The following is a 19,724-nucleotide window of genomic DNA, read 5'->3' as shown; positions in this document are numbered from 1 at the left end:
GGGAGAAAGGGCGTAAATTGAGTGACATTCACTGGAATTAGGAGATCCAGAGTGGAAATTTCCAGAAATCCTGGTGAGAAGAAAGGAATAGCCATAGCAGGCCCTGAGAATAGAGAGCTTCCCAGCCAGATCAGATCCATCCCATCCTTCTCGCACCTCCACTCCCCCTCCCCTGGCACCAAGGGGGTCCGCAAAGGGAGCAGAAACCTTCAAACACTCCCCTTCCTGCAGACAGGCAGCCCCAGCCCTGACCACAGCTGGCTGGACTTGGAATGAAGCTTGAAGGACTGATAAATATCTAGGACTGGATACACCAGTTTCTGAATTGAGAAGAAGTTTGTGATTTAAAGTGATCTTGGCCGGGCGCAAATGGCTCACACCTGTAATCCCTGCCCTTTGAGAGGCTCAGGCGGGCAGATCACCTAAGATCGGGAGATTGAGACCATCCTGGCCAACACAGCGAACCCCCATCTCTACTAAAAATACAAAAATTAGCCGGGCATGGGGACGTGCGCCTGTAATCCCAGCTACTCAGGAGGCTGAGACAGGAGAATCACTTGAGCCCAGGAGGTGGAGGTTGCAGTGAGCAAGATTTCACCACTGCACTCCAGCCTGGGCCATGGAGCAAGACTCATCTCAAAACAAACAAACAAATAAAGTGACTTTAAGATTGTCCCCAACCTAACATGAGCAGAAAAGTTTTGGGTCTGTGTTATGAGTTCAATTGTACCCTCCTGAAAAAGCTATGTTAAAGTCCTAAAGGCTCGAATACCTGAGAATATGACCTCCTTTGGAAACAAGATCGTTGCAGATATAATTAGTTAAGATGAGGTCACACTCACCTAATATGCCTGGCATCTTTATAATCAAATGGATATATGGCGACAGAGACACTGGGAGAATGCCACGTGACGACAAAGGCAGCGGATAGCCTGATGCTGCAAACCACCGAAGTGAGGAAAAAGCGAGGAAGACCTGAGGAAGGATCCCCCACAGGTTTCAGAGGGAGCACGCCCTGCTGCCACCTTGATTTTGAACTTCTAGGCTGGAGAATTGTGAGACAACATTCTGTTATTTTAAGCCACCCTATTTGTAGTACTTTGTTGCAGAGGCCCTGGGAGTCTAATTCAGCCCTATTAGCGTTTTCATGGGGGCAAGTGAAGATACTCTCTACTGGATACATTTTAGAGATGATAGAAGATAAAGCTGTGTTTGTCACACCCTGTGAGTTATGGGTACAACGTACCAGTTACTCAACTGTCCTGTGGTCTAAATCTCTTTAAGGGACCAAGGAAGCTTACCAGGCCCCTGGTAAGGAAACCTAGGCCCATAGGTGGTACCAAAACAAAAGGGACGCCGCACAGTGGTGAAAACCTACAGCATACCTTCTGGGAACTTGCCCTGCAGATACGGTCATCTGTGTGCAAAATGGTGTATGTGTGTACAAGGTTATTCACTGAGGCGTTGTTTGCAATAACAGAAGGTTGGAAACCACTACACATCCAATAGGTATGGAAGGCAAATAAGTACTTGTACTCCATTCACTGGAAGACTGTGCAGCTTGGCCGGCCATGATGGCTCACGCCTGTAATCCAAGCACTTTGGGAGGCCAAGGCGGGTGAATCACAAGGTCAGGAGTTCGAGACCAGCCTGACCAACATGGTGAAACCCCCATCTCTACTAAAAACACAAAAAATTAGGCAGGCTGGTGGTGCGCGCCTGCAATCCCAGCTACGCGGGAGACTGAGGCAGGAGAATCGCTTGAACCCGGGAGGCGGAGGTTGCGGTGAGCCGAGATCGCGCCACTGCACTCCAGCCTGGGCGACAGAGCGAGACTGCGTCTCAAAAAAAAAAAAGACCGTGCAGCTCTTAAAAACTGAGAGGAAGCGACGCCCGGTAAGACTGCGGCGGCGCAGCGCGTGCATTGTTGCGGATCCGGGACGGTGGCCCGGGGGCGTCTTGGTCTTCCTCACCGCTGCGAAATCGCGTCACCTACAGCTACTGGCGGGTTCAGGAGGTGCTGAAGCACGCCAAGCACTTCCGGCGGAGGAGTGGGTGAGGGGGAAATTGCTGCTACAGGTTGGCGGTCAGAGCCGGGACTCGAGCCTTTGTGAAATGCACCAAAGCCCGAAACCTGAAGAAGAGGATCACGAGGACCCTCTGGATTAATCGAATTACAGCTGCTACCCAGTCACACGGCCCGACGTATCCAGCGTTCACTGGCAATTTAATTAAGTGCCAGGTGGAGCGCCACAGGAAAATCATAGCGGATCTGGCCATCTACGAACCAAAGACTTTTAAATCTTTGGCTGCCTTGGCCAATAGGAGGCGACAGGAAGAATTTGCTGCTGCCTTAGGGGATGGGAAGGAGCCCGAAGGCATTTTTTTCCAGAATGGTGCAGTACCACTGAGGACCGTTGCTGTATTGATTACGAAAAGACACAGAGTAATTTGCAATTTATTTGATTTGTACTTGTGTTTATCCACAATTCCAGTAACAGGCATGAGGGAAGGCCCCTTCTCTCTGGGACAGAGCCTCACAGATGACTTCCGTGTTTCATGTGAATGAAACTCAAACATTGTTCAAAAAAAAAAAAAAATTGGGAGGAAGCAAGAAAGAAAAAGAGTAAGGGAGCTCTTTGTATACTAATAGAGAAATAGAAATATCTGGAATACAGTAACCTGCCTTTTGTGTAAAAGGCAGGGAGGCTGATAAGAAAATAATATAACTGTATTTCGGCCAGGTGGGGTGGCTCACACCTGTAATCCCAGCACTTTGGGAAGCCAAGGCAGGCAGATCATCTGAGGTCAGGAGTTCAAGACCAGATTGGCCAATGTGGTGAAACCCGTCTCTACTAAAACTACAAAAATTAGACAAGTGTGGTGGTGCACGCCTGTAATCCCAGCTACTCAGGAGGCTGAGACAGGAGGATCGCTTGAACCTGGGAGGCGGAGGTTGCAGTGAGCTGAAATCTCATGCCACTACATTCCAGCCTGGGCAACAAGAATGAAACTTTGTCTCCAGGAAAAAAAAAAAAAAAGGAAGTAATTCTATTTAGCCAGGTGTGGTAGCATGTTCCCATATAGTCTCAGCCGCTTGGGAGGCCAAGGCAGGAGGATCGCTTGAGCCCAAGAGTTCTAGTCCAGCCTGGGCAACATAGTAAGACCCCCATCACTACAAAAAGAAAAAGAAAATCTAACTGTATTTACGTATATTTGCATAAAGGACCCTACAGCATGCACTAGAAGCTTTTAAGAGTGAGGGGACATGGGGGAATGGAATGGTGGCAGCAGGGAAGGGGACTTTTCACATATCACTTTTTATGCTGTTCTATTTTTGAACCATGTTAACACGTGATCTACTAATAAAATGAAATGAAAAGTAAGGAGAATGTCCAGAGAACAGATTTCCTATAATGAGGAGCACTTTGGATTTACTGATTAACAAGCGACTATGGAAATCCTAGAATGCTAAACTAAGAGGTTAAGAGTTGATTTGGGAATCATTGGATGTTTTGAGCCAGGAAGTAGCGTCAGGAAGAATCATCCGAAGGGAGTGTATAGTCTAGATCAGAAGGAGGAGAGACCCAAATGGGAAGGCTGTGGTCCTATTCAGGTGTGAAATGATGAGGCAAGGAACAATGATGGCAGTGAGCTGGAAATAGAGGTTTTCAAGAAAAATCTACACACCAAAAAAGACCAGCTGGCCAGGCGCGGTGGCTCACACCTGTAATCCCAGCACTTTGGGGGGTCAAGGTGAGTGGATTACTTGAGGTCAAGGATTCAAGCCAGCCTGGCCAACATAGTGAAACCCGGTCTCTACTAAAAATACAAAAATTAGCCAGGTGTGGTGGCGCACGCCTGTAATCCCAGCTACTCAGGAAGCAGAGGCAGGAGAATCACTTGAACCAGGAAGGTGGAGGTTGCAGTGAGCCGAGATTGCACCACTGCGCTCCAGTCTGGGCAACAGAGCAATACTCCATCTCAAAACAAAAACAAAAACAAAAACAGCTGAACTTCTTACATATCAAATGCATGCTGCTTGAAATAAATGGGTCACAGAAGAAATTTTTGTCACATAGGTGTGTCTACTTGCTTTTGGCATATAAAATATTGTGAAGGCTGCTTACATTTTAGACCTTTATATTGACCTGGATTTGGAATTTACAAGGACATCATAATGTATATTTCAGCTTCCCAGACAATAGACTGGCTAGTTTGATTTTCTCTTCTATGTCCTTATGCTTAGGCACACCATTTTAGAGTTGTTTGCTAAACTTACCAATTTCTTTTTTTTTTTTTTTTTTTTTGGAGATGGAGTTTCACTCTCGTTGCCCAGGTTGGAGTGCAATGGCGCAATCTCGGTTCAAGGCAACCTCTGCCTCCCGAGTTCAAGCAATTCTCCTATCTCAGCCTCACAAGTAGTTGGGATTACAAGTGTGCACCACCACACACAGCTAATTTTGTATTTTTAGTAGAGATGGGTTTCTCCACGTTGGTCAGGCTGGTCTCAAACCCCCGACCTCAGGTGATCCGCCCACCTCAGCCTCCCAAAGTGCTGGGATTCCAGGAGTGAGTCACCCCACCCCCCACCCGATAGCTTACCAAATCTAATGCTACTTTCTGTTCAGTTTGGTGAAAACCTTTGGCTCTGTCTATGGTAAATATTCTGACTTATACTCATAAAAACATCCATCCATGCCCCCGGTCTATTTTTTTTTTTTTTTTTTGAGACAGAGTCTTGCTCTGTCGCCCAGGTTGGAGTGCAGTGGCACGATCTCCGCTCACTGCAAGCTCCGCCTCCCGGGTTCACGCCGAGCCTCCCAAGTAGCTGGGACTACAGGTGCCCGCCACAGTGAGCCAAGATGGCACCACTACACTCCAGCCTGGGCAACAGAGTGAGACTCTTTCTAAAACAAACACCTAAATATAGAATTTTCAGCTGGGTGCAGTGTACTCCAGAATAACCACCATACTTCCCAGCCTCCCTCGCTATTCAGTGTGGCCTTGTGACAAGTTCATAATAGGATGTGAGCAAAAGTGAGGTGTTGGATGTTTAGCTCTTATCCTGAAAGGGAGGGTGCTATGTACTCACTGTGGTTTGAATGTCTCCCCCAAATTTGGAAACTTAATTCTCTTCTTTTTTTTTTTTTTTGTGACAGAGTTTCACTCTTGTTGCCCAGGCTGGAGTGCAGTGGTACGTTCTCGGCTCACTGCAGCCTCTGCCTCCTGAGTTCAAGCGATTCTCCTGCCTCAACCTCCCGAGTAGCTGGGATTACAGGCACCCGCCACCACGCCCAGCTAATTTTTTGTAGTTTTGTAGAGACTGGATTTCACCATGTTGGGCAGGCTGGTCTCAAACTCCTAACCTCAGGTGATTCACCCACCTCGGCCTCCCAAAGTACTGGGATTACAGGCATAAGCCACCATGCCAGGCCTTAATTCTTATATTCATATGTTGATGGTATTTGGAGATGGGGTCTTTGAGGGGTAATTAGGATTAAATAAATTCATTAAGCTAGGCACAGTGGCTTACACCTATAATCCCAGCACTTTGGGAGGCTGAGGCAGGAGGATCACTTGAGCCTAGGAATTTGAAACCGGCCTGGACAACATAACGATATCCAGTCTCTACAAAAAATTTAAAAACTGGCTGGGCATGGTGGCATGCATTTGTAGTCCCCAGCTACTTGGGAGGCTGAGGTGGGAGAATCACTTGAGCCCCAGAGGTCAAGGTTGCAGTAAGCCATGATCACACCACTACACTGCTCTGGATGACACAGCGAGACCCTGTCTAAAAAAAAAAGTGGCCAGGCACAGTGGCTCACGCCTGTAATCCCACTACTTTGGGAGGCCGAGGTGGGTGGATCACCTGAGTTCAGGAGTTGGAGCCCAGCCTGGCCAACATGGTGAAACCCCTTCTCTACTAAAAATACAAAAAATTTGCCAGGCGTGGTGGTGCATGCCTATAGTCCCAGCTACTCGGGAGGCTGAGGCAGGAGAATCTCTTGAACCTTGGGGGGCAGAGGTGGCAGTGAGCCAAGATCACAACACTGCACTCTAGCCTGGGTGACAGAGCAAGACTCTGCCTCAAAAAAAGAAAGAAAAAAGCTCGTTAGGGTGCAGCCCCTATGATGGAACTGGTGGCTTTATAAGAAAAGGAAGAATCTGGGTACAGTGGCTCACATCTGTAATCCCAGCACTTTTTGAGACTGAGGCAGGAGAATTGCTTGAACCCAGAAGGTCAAGACCAGCCTACCAGCCTGGACAATATGGTGAGACCCCACCTCTACAAATAACTTTTTAAAATTAGCCAGATGTTGTGGTGTGTGCCTGTAGTCCCAGCTACTTGGGAGGCTGAGGTGGAAGGATTCCTTGAGCCCAGCAGGTTGAGCTTGTAGTGAGTTACGATCATGCTACTGCACTCCAGCCTGGGCAACAGAGTGAGACCCTATCTCCAAAAAAGTAAAGAAAGAAAAGAAGAAACCTGAATGGCCATGCTCTTGCTTTCTGACCATGTGATGCTCTCTGTCATGTTATGTAGCAAGAAGGCCCTCACCAGAGGCTCTTGGACCTCCCAGCCTCTAAATCCGCAAGAAATAATTTTCTAGGGCCAGGCACAGGAGCTCACACCTGTAATCCCAGCATTTTGGGAGTCTGAGGTGCATGGATCACTTGAAGTCAAGAGTTCAAGACCAGCCTGGCCAACATGGTGAAATCCCATCTCTACTTAAAAAAAAAAAAAAAAAAAATTAGCCAGGCATGATGGTGGGAACCTATAATTCCAGCTGCTCAGGAGACTGAGGCACAAGAATTGCTTGAATCCAAGAGGCAGAGGTTGCAGTGAGCTGAGATCACACCGCTGCACTCCAGCCTGGGAGACAGAGCAAGACTGTCTCAAAAAAAAGGAAAAAAGAAATATTTTTAACAAAATAAATGACCCGGCCAGGCGCGGTGGCTCAAGCCTGTAATCCCAGCACTTTGGGAGGCCGAGACGGGTGGATCACGAGGTCAGGAGATCGAGACCATCCTGGCTAACATGGTGAAACCCCATCTCTACTAAAAAATACAAAAAAACTAGCCGGGCGAGGTGGCGGGCGCCTGTAGTCCCAGCTACTCGGAAGGCTGAGGCAGGAGAATGGTGTAAACCCTGGAGGCGGAGCTTGCAGTGAGCTGAGATCCGGCCACTGCACTCCAGTCTGGGCGACAGAGCGAGACTCCGTCTCAAAAAAATAAATAAATATAAATAAATAAATAAATAAATAAAATGACCCAACATTAGATATTCTGTTACAGCCACAGAAAACAGACTAAGACAAGATTAAATGTGTGTTCCCCTGAAATTCATTTGTTGAAGCCTAATCTCAATGTGATGGTATTAGGATGTGGGGCTTTGGGGAGGTGATTAGGTCATGAGGGTAGAGCCCTCATAAATGGAATTAGTGCCCTTTTGAAAGAGGCCCCAGGGCCTGCCCTTCCACCCCGTGAGGACACAGTGAGAAGGCACCATCTGTGAACCGGAAAGCAGGCTATGGAATCTGCTGGTACCTTGATCTCAGACTTTCCAGCCTCCCAGGTATAGCCGAACTAACAGCCACAGTAATAGGCAGAGATTGTTCTGGGTTCTAGGAATACAAAGTAAAAAACAGATTTCCACTCTACTTGGGAAGTTAGATGAATACTTTTTTTTTTTTTTTTTTGAGACAGAGTCTTGCTCTGTCGCCCAGGCTGGAGTGCAGTGTCCGGATCTCAGCTCACTGTAAGCTCCGCCTCCCGGGTTCATGCCATTCTCCTGCCTCAGCCTCCAGAGTAGCTGGGACTACAGGCGCCGCCACCTCGCCCGGCTAGTTTTTTGTATTTTTTTTAGTAGAGACGGGGTTTCACCGTGTTAGCCAGGATGGTCTCGATCTCCTGACCTCCTGATCCGCCCGTCTCGGCCTCCCAAAGTGCTGGGATTACAGGCTTGAGCCACCGCGCCCGGCCCAGATGAATACTTTTTAAAAATACAATTTTTTTATTTAAAAGGCATTTATTGCCCAGGCGAGGTGACTCATGCCTGTAATCCCAGCACCTTGGGAGGCCAAGGCGGGAGGATCTCTTGAGGTTAGGAGTTTGAGACCAGCCTGGGCAATAAGGTAAAACCCCATCCCTACTAAAATTACAAAAATTAGCCGATGTGGTGATGCACACCTGTAATCCCAGCTACTCAGGAGGTTAAGGCATGAGAATCACTTGAACCCAGGAGGCAGACGTTGCAGTGAGCAGAAATCATGCCACTGCACTCCATTCTGGGTAACAGAGCAAGACTCTGTCTTGAAAAATAAAATAAAATAAATAAAAACGATAAAATAAAATAAAGAATATAAAATGCACTTATTGCCTGTTACGTACTCAACATTGTTCTCTCAGTACATAGCCAAGGGTGAAATAGGCCACGGCTAGAAATGAACAAAGTTATTTACTCACAGAAAATGGGCAGTGGGCTAGGCATATTTACTCATGTTTATTTCAAACGTTAGAAAAGAATTCCTGTACATTTCTAGGAGCCATAGATGCCCAGTATACCAGCCAAAAATGCCCAGCTTTTTCTTCCTCACATTCTTCATGTTTCTCTAGCCGCGGAACAAAATATAGATAGGAAAACACTATCTATAGTGTTCAACACAATAGAACCCGGAGAGGCAGAGGAAACTGGATGGGTCTGAATTCCAACTCATCAGAACAGAAGCTGAGTTTCAGTGTGACCCAGAGCCTGAATAGTTTTCATTCAGGATTGGTCAAAATGAGTTCCAGGCTGGGAGCATGGTGGCTCATACCTGTAATCCCAGTACTTTGGGAAGCTGAGGCGGGAGGATCAATTGAGTTTGGGAGTTTGAGACCAGCTCAGGCAATATAGTGAGACCCTATCTCTACAGAAAATTTAAAAAGTAGGCATGATGGTACATACCTGTAGTCTCAGCTACTTGCGAGGCTGAGGTGGGAGGATCACTTGAGCCAAGGAGGTCGAGGCTGCAGTAAGCCATGATCACGCCGCTGCACTCTAGCCTGGGTGACAGAGTGAGACCTGTCTCAAAAAAAAAAAAAAGAAAAGAAAAGAAAAAAATGAGTTCCACATCTTTCTCACAGCCTCTCTATGAATTGAGAGATGACTGTTTTTTGTTTTGTTTTGTTTTGAGACTGAGTCTTGCTCTGTTGCCCAGGCTAGAGTAGTGCAGTGGCACGATCTTGGCTCACTGCAACCTCCACCTCCCGGGTTCAAGCGATTCTCCTGCCTCAGCCTCCTGAGTAGCTGGGATTACAGGTGTGCACCACCACGCCTGGCTAATTTTTGTATTTTTGGTAGAGACAGAGTTTCACCCTATTGGCCAGGATGGTCTCAGTCTCCTGACCTCATGATCCACCCGCCTTGGCCTTCCAAAGTGCTGGGATTGCAGGCGTGAGCCATCACACTCAGCCAGGATTTTTTTTTTTTTTTTTTTTTTGAGACAGGTGGAGTCTCGCTCTGTCGCCCAGGCTGGAGTGCAGTGGCCGGATCTCAGCTCACTGCAAGCTCCGCCTCCTGGGTTTACGCCATTCTCCTGCCTCAGCCTCCCGAGTAGCTGGGACTACAGGCACCCGCCACCACACCCGGCTAGCTTTTTGTATTTTTTAGTAGAGACGGGGTTTCACCGTGTTAGCCAGGATGGTCTCTATCTCCTGACCTCGTGATCCACCCGTCTCGGCCTCCCAAAGTGCTGGGATTACAGGCTTGAGCCACCGTGCCCGGCTAAGGATGATTTTTTTAACCATGTGTTTGCCACCTTCTCCATGGCCTCTGCTGCTCAGTCTATGAATACTTAGGTTGGTCGGCCATCTACAATTTCTCTTTCATATCTTTCCCCCAGAAAGCCAGTGTACCTGTGATGCGAGATCAATCCTGACAGCTCACAGAACGAGTCTGGTCTTCTGCAGAGCACACTTGCTAAGTCCCAGACTCTGCAGTAAGCCTGGCTGGCTTCGCATCACACCCCGATCTTCGGGGTGACTTTGAAGTAATGATTGAGCTTCTCTATGACTCGGTTTCCTCACCTCAAAAATATGGATAACCTACTGTCTGCCTTACATGCTTATTGTCAGGACTGAGTAAATTCACATCCATAAACCACAGTCCCTGGCACACAGTACATGCTCTATAAATGTTAAAGTTATAGTTACTATATTAGCTATTATTCGTGCAGTAGACATGTCCCCGCCTGAGCTTCCATTATCTTGTCTGCAAAATGAAGAGATGAACCAGGAATGAGATTGAAGTTCTCTTCTAGCTCTGAAATCTGCAGGTCTGGCTTCCCTGATTTGCTTCGTCCATTTTTTTTTTTTTTCCCCACATGGCACTATATGTGCCCAGGCAATATGTAACGAATAGGAGTTACTTCTGTTTTCTTATAGACACAATTAGAAGAGTGAATTTCATTACACTGACAAACTCAGGGACCAGGCTGGGCGCGATGGCTCACACCTGTAATCCCTGCATTTTGGGAGGCCGAGGTGGGTGGATCACTTGAGGCCAGGAATTTGAGACCAACCTGGGCAACATGGTGAAACCCTGTCTCTACTGAAAAGACAAAAATAGCCAGGTGTGGTGGTGCACACCTGCAGTCCCAGCTACTCAAGAGGCTGAGGCAGGAGAATCGCTTGAACCGGGAGACGGAGGTTGCAGTGAGCTGAGACCACAGCACTGCACACCAGTCTGGGCAACAGAGTGAAACTCCAGCTCAAAAAAAAAAAAAAAAAAAAAAAAAAAATTGACCACACACTGGGTGGCTTACAACAACAGCAGTGTCCTGTCTCACAGCTCTGGGGCCAAAGTCTGAAACCCAGGTGCCTGCAGCGTTGTTTCCTTGCAGAGGCTCTTGGGGAGAATCAGTCCCATGCCCCTGTCCCTCTCCTTGCATCTGGTGTTGCCAGCAGGCCTTGTGTGCCTTGGCTTCTAGAGGCTTCACTCCAGTCTCTGCCTCTGTCTTCTCACGGCTTTCTTCTCCGTGTGTCTCTGTGTTTCGAATCTCCTTCTGCCTTTCTCTTATAAGGACACTTGTCGTTGGATTTAGGTCCCACCCTGTGTTGGTCTGTTTTGTGCTGCTATAATACAATGCCAGAGACTAGGTAATTGATAAAAAATGGAAATGGATTTCATATAGTTCTGGAGGCTGGGAAGCCCAAGGTCAAGGCACTGGCATGGCAGTTTTGGTGTCTGGTGAGTTGGGCGGATCCCTTGAGGTCAGGAGTTCGAGACCAGCCTAGCTAACATAATGAAACCCCATCTCTACTAAAAATACAAAAATTAACTGGGTGTGGTGGCACACCCCTGTAATCCCAGCTACTCGGGAGGCTGAGGCACAAGAATTGCTTGAACCCGGGAGGCAGAGGTTGCCGTGAGCCGAGATCGTGCCCCTGCACTCCCGCCTGAGTGACAGAATGAGACTCCATCTCAAACAAAACAAAACAAAACAAACAAACAAAAAACTTAAAAAAAAAATCCCAAAACAAATATATCTCTTATTTCCACGGAACAAATATACAAATATCCTTTTTTGGTCTTAAATATTTTAGAAAATAACATCAAAAGCAATAACAACCTCTTATAGCTTCTAAAAGAGCTTTGAGAGTTGCAGAACACTTAGGAGCAGATAGCAGGAAATACGGTCTGACTAAACAGAAGAAAAGGAAATTACCATTTCCCTGCTTGTCTTCAGCACTGTTTATGTAAAAATATTCTGACCTCTTAGATGTTCTGAGTTTCAGGATCCTCCTCCTAGGCAGACCGGAAAACTTCAGGGCTGACATCTTTACTTTTTGTTTCCAGGCAACAATGGAGAGTCAGCATATGAAGAAGAATTTTTAATTAAAGACAGCAGGGAAAGAAATAGAATCTCCATTTTATTTAACTCTTGGGAAGGGAGGGTTTCACACACTGACCTTCAGCAGTTTTTCCCAGTTTATAAGCCAGGGGCCTAATTAAGTTTCTTTAGATTTCTGCCCCTTCCCTAACTTACTTCCTGTATCATAAAGGTCTTCCATGGACCCAAATAAAGTTTAAGAAATACTTGAAAATACCTGGTAACACAAAAGGTCTTTGAATTCCCAACTACCTCAATGGCAATTTTATTTCATTCACTGTATTTTAATTCCTCCACCTGCAGAAAGAAAAACTAAAAAACAAACAAACAAAAAACCCTCTTTTTACATTACCAGTAAATTTATTTTTCCTTAAATACATTTTCAACAAAAACATGCATAGTTATGGATTTTAATTATGGTTTATGTAGCTACATTCTACCTCCCCGAGGACAGATTATCCACATAAATTATTTGGAATTCTTCTACTAAGGAAATTTGTCTATTCTCCCCATATTTTCATTTATTCAATATTTACTGATATCAACATAATCTCAAGAATATTTATTTTATACCTCGCATTATAAACAGATACTACTTTATTTTGTTGCTCAAATTGTCCCAGCTTTGGCCATGGTGGTCTTATATCGTACTTGGCCGAAGAAAAAAAAAAAAATAAGAGAAAATAGAGTGTCTACTGTCTGCAGGTGCTGAGTTTGGTCTTTTTGCTCTTTAAATTTATTTTTATTTTATTTTATATTTATTTTTCTGAGACCGAGTCTCACTCTGTCATTTGGGCTGGTGTATGGTGGCGCAATCTTGGCTCACTGCAACTTCCACCTCCTGGGTTCGAGCAATTCTCCTGCCTCAGCCTCCGGAGTAGCTAGGATTACAAGTGCCCACCACCACGCCCGGCTAATTTTTTGTATTTTTTTTTTTAGTAGTGATTGGGTTTCACCATGTTGGCCTGGGCTGGTCTCAAACTCCTGACCTAATGTGATCCACCTGCCTCAGCCTCCCAAAGTGCTGGGATTACTGGCGTGACACAAGCCCAGCCCCTCAAATTTATTTTTAGTGGTGCTCACTTTCATTTTTTTCTTTTTCTTTTCTCTTTTTTTTTTTTTTTTTTTTTTTTTTGAGATGGAGTCTCACTCTGTCGCCCAGGCTGGAGGGCAATGGTGCAGTCTCAGCTCACTGCAACCTCCACCTCCCGGGTTCAAGCGATCCTCCGAGTAGCTGGGAATACAGGTGTGTGCCACCACACGCGGGTAATTTTTTTATTTTTAGTAGAGACGGGGTTTCACTGTGTTGGCCAGGCTGGTCTTGAACTCCTGACCTCACGATCCACCTGCCTTGGACTTCCAAAGTGCTGGGATTATAGGGGTGAGTCATGGCGCCAGGCCATGGCATTCACTTTCTACAGCCCAGGTACCTGACAGGAACTCAAGTCCTGCTTCTTTGTACCGGTTACTTAACCTCTGCGAACTCGTTTCTTAGTAAACTGAGGATAATGCCTGATTTGCAGGATTTGAGGGAGGATTATAAATTAATGTATGCTCCAGAAAAGACCAAATGATTTTACTTCTGTGAGGTGCCTGGAATGGTCAAATGCGTAGATACAGAAAGCGGGATGGTGGTTACCAATGGCAGGGGGTGGGGAATGAGGAGTTACTGTTTCACGGGTACGGAGTTTTGGTTTGGGATGATGAAAAAGTTCTGGAGATGGGGGGATTGGAGATGCACAACGATGTGAGTGGACTTACTGCCACTGAATTGTACATTTGAAAATGGTTAAAATGGTAAATTTTATGTTATGTACCTTTTACCATAATAAAAAGGAATACATTCATTGTTGAAAATTTAGAAAACAAGTTTTAAAGCCCCTCCAAATCTTCAGTAATGTCAGCACTCAGCAGGTCCTTCTGCTGTATTTGTAGCCTTTGAATATAGTTCACATCCTAGGCATACAGTTTCGTTCTTTTCACATTGTGTCACGTTTTTCCCCATGCTGTTCAAAACTCTGTAAACATATTTTTATTAGCTGCATACTATTCTACCATCATTTATTTACTAATTGCCATATTTTTGGACGTAGTTTTTCAACAGTGTAAGCAGCGCTCTCTGGTTAAATACATCTTCATTCCCATTTCAAAATACTTCTATAGTATAGACACAAGCAGAATTACTGGGACAAAAGGTGAACTTTCATTTTCGTTGTGCTTTTTTTGAGATAGGATCTTAGGGTCTTGCTCTGTTGCCCAGGCTGGAGTGCAGTGGCATGATCATGGCTCACTACAGCCTGCAACTCCTCCGCTCAAACAGTCCTCCCACCTCAGCCTCCTGGGTAGCTGGGACCACAGGCATGTATCACCACACCCGGCCTGGGTGAATATTTTTATGGCACATGATGCACCTTATGCAACTTTTTCATTGCATTGCCACCAGCTACCTAGAAGACACTTGTTTAAAAACATTCACACTAAGCCAGGCGTGGTGGTGCACACCTGTAGTCCTAGCTACTTGGGAGGCTAAGGTGGGAGGATCATTTGAACCTGGGAAGTCAAGGTTGCAGTGAGCAGTGATCATGCCACTGTACTCCAGCCTGGGCAACAGAGCAAGACTCTGTCTCAAAAAACAAACACAATGAAAACACTCCTTCTGCACCCGGTTGCCCAGTGTTCTTTAGTTTTCTTCTCTTTTTAAAAAGAATTATATATATATATTTGAGAAAAATAACAGCGTCTCACTTTGTGGCCCAGGCTGGGCTGCAGTGGCGTGATCATGTCTTACTGCAGCCTTGACTTCCCCGAGCTCAGGTAATCCTCCCACCTCAGCCTCCTGAGTAGCTGGGACCACAAGCACACTCCACCATGCCTGGCTAATTTTTGTATTTTTGTAGAGACCGGGTTTCACCACATTGGCCAGGCTGGTCTGGAACTCTTGACCTCAAGTGATCTGCCCGCCTCTGCTTCCCAAAGTGCATGGATTACAGGAGTGAGCCACCGCGCCCTGCCCAGTGTTCTTGTAAAACCCTGTTCTGCATTTAGATGAAATATGGTAAATTGTTGCAACCTGGTCCACTAACGTTCTTTACCTCCTAGCCTCCTCCCATTAATTCCCCCCTCTTAAATGTTTGCCTTTATTTAGATTTAATTATTGTTGCTCAGAATCTTTTTTTTTTTTTTTTTTTTTTTTTTTTTTTGAGATGGAGTCTCGCTCTGCCGCCCAGGCTGGAGTGCAGTGGCCAGATCTCAGCTCACTGCAAGCTCTGCCTCCCGGGTTTACGCCATTCTCCTGCCTCAGCCTCCCTCCCGTGTAGCTGGGACTACAGGCGCCCGCCACCTCGCCCGGCTAGTTTTTTGTATTTTTTAGTAGAGATGGGGTTTCACTGTGTTAGCTAGGATGGTCTCGATCTCCTGACCCCGTGATCCACCCGTCTCGGCCTCCCAAAGTACTGGGATTACAGGCTTGAGCCACCGCGCCCGGCCGTTGCTCAGAATCTTAATGAAAAAAATGTGAAAACACTGTAATCTCTGAAGTTCTTCGATTTTTTTTTTTTTTTTTTTTTTTTTTTTTTGAGACAGAGTCTCGTTCTTGTTGCCCAGGCTAGAGTGCACTGGCGTGATCTCGGCTCACTGCAACCTCTGCCTCCCGGGTTCAAGCGATTCTCCTGCCTCAGCCTCCCCAGTAGCTGGGATTACAGGCGCCCGCCACCACGCCCGGCTATTTTTTTTGTATTTTTCTTAGTAGATGCAGGGTTTCATCATGTTGGCCAGGCTGGTCTCAAACTCCCGACTTCAGGTGATCCACCCGCCTCGGCCTCCCAAAGTGCTGAGATTACAGGCATAAACCACTGCGCCTTGCCGAAGTTCTTTGATTTTTTTTTTTTTTTTTTTTTTGTGAAAGGAAATCTCGCTGTCTCCCCGGCTGGAGTGCAGTGGTACACTCTCGGCTCACTGCAACGTCTGCCTCCCAGGTTCAAGCGATTCTCCTGCCTCAGCCTCCCAAGTAGCTGGGATTACAGGCGCCTGCCACCACGCCCGGCTAATTTTTGTATTTTTAGTAGAGACTGGATTTCATCATATTGGCCAGACTGATCTCGAACTCCTGACTTCAAGTGATCCGTCTGCCTCCGTCTCCCAAAGTACTGAGATTACAGGTGTGAGCCACCGTGCCCGGCCTAGTTCTTCGATTTTTTAACATCCACCACTGTAACTTAAAGTATATAAAGTAACTACACCTGAGGAGCCCGGGGGTCCAGGCCCGCGGCCCTCCAGCGCCTTTGGCGTTCTGTCGCAGTGCACTACGCGTGAAACCGCTTTCCTCCCACCCTGGCCGTGAGCTGGTGATGGTGGCAGCGGAGCTCCAGCGACCCCCGCGGCCCAGGCTCGCGAGGGAAGTGTCCCCAGGGTCGGGCAAGGTCGCTCCCGCCGGTCGGGAGGCGCTTTCTAAGCCTGACTGGGGCTAACCGAAGGAGAAGCCCGCCGCTCCCGGCTTTATTAAAAATTCGCTTACTTTCCAAGGCCGCCAACGGTGGGAAAGGTGTGCTCGTAGCATCCCTCTTGCTCGGTTCCATCCCTGTCCTTCTGTCTCCTGGAAGGGTCGCCGCGCCCCACCCCACCCGCTTCGCCACGGGTTCGAGTCCTGGCGTCCGGGCGTCCGGGAGCCCGCTGTCCAGCACCGAAGGCAAGGTCGGTCCAAGCAGACCTGAGGATTCAGTGGATGTCCCCCAAGCCCCGCGGCCGCTCTAAGGCGGTAGAAGCGAGATTCCCCGGAAACCCAGGGAACCTGATGCTCGCACAGGACCAAAGCCCGAGGCCGCGGGGACCACGGAGGGACGGAGAAGCCGGGACTCCTCACATCCCACATCCGGCAGGGGAAGCCCAGCGGGTGAGCGCGGGTCCCCTCAGTCCCCGAGGGAGTGCGCCCGACGGAAACGCCCCTCGCCCGCGGGCCTCGCTTTCCTCTCCCGCGTCCTTGGGTCACTTCCCGCTGTCTCCAGCCCGAGCCCGTGGCCCCAATCCCTGGTACCTCCCTACTCTGGTCACCCTTTCCCTGGTGCGCCCTCCCCGGCTTTTCTTTGTCCCGTCCCCACCCTTGCCCGGGCCTGCCGGACTCCCCTGTTTGACACCCGGCGCCACCTCCTCGAGCTTTTCTCGTCCCCTCCCCATTCCCGGCTCCCTGGTCCCCTCCCGGAACTTCTCTGGACCTCTCCGCTCCTCCGCCCCGGGCTTTCCCTCTGCGCTCTGCGGCCCCCTCAGCACCCTTCCCGGAGCTGCTCGGGTCCTGCCCCCTCCCCGTGGTTGCCCGCGCCGCCCCGCCCCCGTTTTTAAACCTGGTGCGCGGGTAGGTGAGCGCGCTAGCCCGAGTGGATCCAGGCGCGTTCGGAGGCCGGCGCCACAGCAGGGGGCGCGGGCTCCGCGGGCACCATGGAGTCCGAGGCTGCGGCCGGAGCCCGGAAGGCGCGGGGGCGCGGCTGTCACTGCCCCGGGGACGCTCCCTGGAGGCCTCCGCCACCGCGCGGGCCGGAGAGGTGAGGGTGGCCCTGCGCCCCCGTGGACGCGCGGAGAGGCGCGCGCGGTGGCGGTGCGGGATGCGCAGCGAGCGGGAGCCTGGGGCGCCGCTGAACCCCGGATTCCCAGCAGAGCTCCCGAGCTCGACGGCGACGCCAAGCAAGCTCCTGAGCCGGCAGCCGGGTTCCCGGGAGGAGCTCTGAGTTCTCCCGGTTCCAACGCACAGCTCTGAAGTGCGGAGGCCCAGGATGTAGCTGGCCAGGAAAGGGGCCGACGCTTCCGTGTAGAGGAGATCTCAATTCGCCGGCCGGGGACACTGAAGTCTCGGGCTCCTAAGCCAGCCTTGCAAGGGCAGTCTCTCACTTTGACACTTTCTCGGTAGCCGTTTCTGTTGTCCCTGGATTGGAGGCTCAGCGTTCGCTGTCCCTGGGCACCAACCCTTTTAAAGACAGTAACGTTGTAGGAAATCAGATTAGCCAGGGAGGTAGGGAAGGGACCGGGTAGGCCGGGTGGGCCAGGTAGCCAGGCAGGACAAAGATTCCCTTTTTTTTTTTTTTTTTTTTTTTTTTTTTTTTTTGAGACAGGGTCTCACTGTGTCACCGAGGCTGGAGTGCAGTGGCGTGATCTTGCTCACAGGAACCTCCGCCTCCGGGGTTCAAGGGATTCTCATGCCTCAGCCTCCTGTGTAGCTGGGATTACAGGCGCCCACCACCACGCCCAGCTAATTTTTGTATTTTTAGCAGAGACGGGGTTTCGCCATGTGGCCAAACTCCTGACCTCGAGATCCACTAACCTTGGCCTCCCAAAGTACTGGAATTAGAGGCGTGAGCCACCGCGCCCAGCCCTCTTTTGTTTGCTTGTTTTTCATCCTACAACTCTGTAAAATCATCTCTGTAGAATCAAGGTCCTTCAGTGACCGAGGTGGCGTGATTGAAATTAACCGGGGACAAAGTCGCCAGCTATAGTTGGGGAACCCCGAATTGAAGAATTCAGCCAGGATTTGCTGGGAGAGAAATCTCGCAACTAATGGGTTCCCGGGTAATTGTGTGAGATTCAGGACTTCCATTCTCAAAGCTTAACTGGAGGCAGAGAACTGGGGACGTAGCAGGAGAGAAAAAAACACAAATAACAGTAATTTATCCACAGCCCTGAGAACTTGAGGGAAAGTTCCTGGGGGGTCCGGTGCCTCTTTTTCAGGCAGGCACTGGAAATAAGATTAACTCTCCTGGCATAGTGTGAAGGCAGCAGAAGTGCCCAGGGTTCACTCTCTCTGGCGCTTGCCGTTCCAGCCCCGCGCCCTGGCGACCTTGGATCCAGACACCTGGAGATGCTGAGCTGACCAGAACGGGAAGGCCGGTAAGGTTCAGTATGGGCATTGTAGGTAACCCCTCCAGCCAGAAAGTGGCACCGTGTTTTAAAACAAAGGGACCGTGCCCCTCCTGCGCAGGGCCCTCCCTTGGCCGTCTAACCCAGGAGCACTTAGGGGTCTGGGAGTTGGAACCTGAAAGAGTAAGGTGTTAATCAGTCCTGAGTCGCATTATAGATTGGGCTCCTGGTAGCTTCTCCTTCCTAGAAAAGCAAACCCACTGTAAAAGCATAGTCATAGGCCGGGCGCGGTGGCTCGGGCCTGTAATCTCAGCATTTTGGGAGGCTGAGGCGGGTGGATAACCTGAGGTCAGGAGTTCATGGCGAAACCCTGTCTCTACTAAAAATACAAAAATTAGCCGGGCGTGGTGGTGCACACCTGTAATCCCAGCTACTCTGGAGGCTGAGGCGGGAGAATTGTTAGAACCCGGGAGGCGGAGGTTACAGGGAGTGGAGATCGCGCCACTGCACTCCAGTGTGGGCGACAGAGCAAGACTCATCTCAAAAAAAAAAAAAAAAAAAAAAAAAAAAAAAAGCATAGTCGTTTCATGGGAATTATAAGGGATGACCTCCGTGTTGGGCTTTCTTCTGCAAAGCAACAGGTTGGGAGGGGAGGGGAGAAGGCTGCCACTATCCCTTGCCTTAGAGAAAAGTTGAGTGTACCATTAGCGTTGGGCCGGTGCCACAGAGCAAATAGGACTGAGCCCCAGCTGAGGTGCCCAGAGTTGCTGTTAAAAGCCCCCCACCCAGCGTCTGGCCCTTTCTGAAGCACTTTCAGCCCCGTCAAGCACTCCTGGGGTATCTCATGTTGTCTGAGCAAATACACTCAAGCAGAGGGCTTTGTGGGCAAGATTAATTACCTCGACCATTCTTTTGTTACTCTGCATCGGTAACTCAGTTGCTTTATACTTACTGATGTAATGATTTGCTTTCATAGAATTTACCTTTCCTTTGTTATATTTTAAAATATAAATT

The 19,724-nt window shown here is 48.7% G+C and overlaps 1 pseudogene; it reads left to right on the top strand.

The window, feature by feature from the left end:
• Positions 1-878: 878 nt before the first annotated feature.
• LOC126950959 (39S ribosomal protein L20, mitochondrial-like) lies at positions 879-2,544 on the top strand (annotated as a pseudogene).
• Positions 2,545-19,724: the final 17,180 nt, after the last annotated feature.

Source organism: Macaca thibetana, chromosome 3 (genome assembly GCF_024542745.1).
Source record: "Macaca thibetana thibetana isolate TM-01 chromosome 3, ASM2454274v1, whole genome shotgun sequence".
In the NCBI taxonomy this organism is placed as follows: domain Eukaryota; kingdom Metazoa; phylum Chordata; class Mammalia; order Primates; family Cercopithecidae; genus Macaca; species Macaca thibetana.
This window is presented reverse-complemented; position numbering and strand designations above follow the sequence as displayed.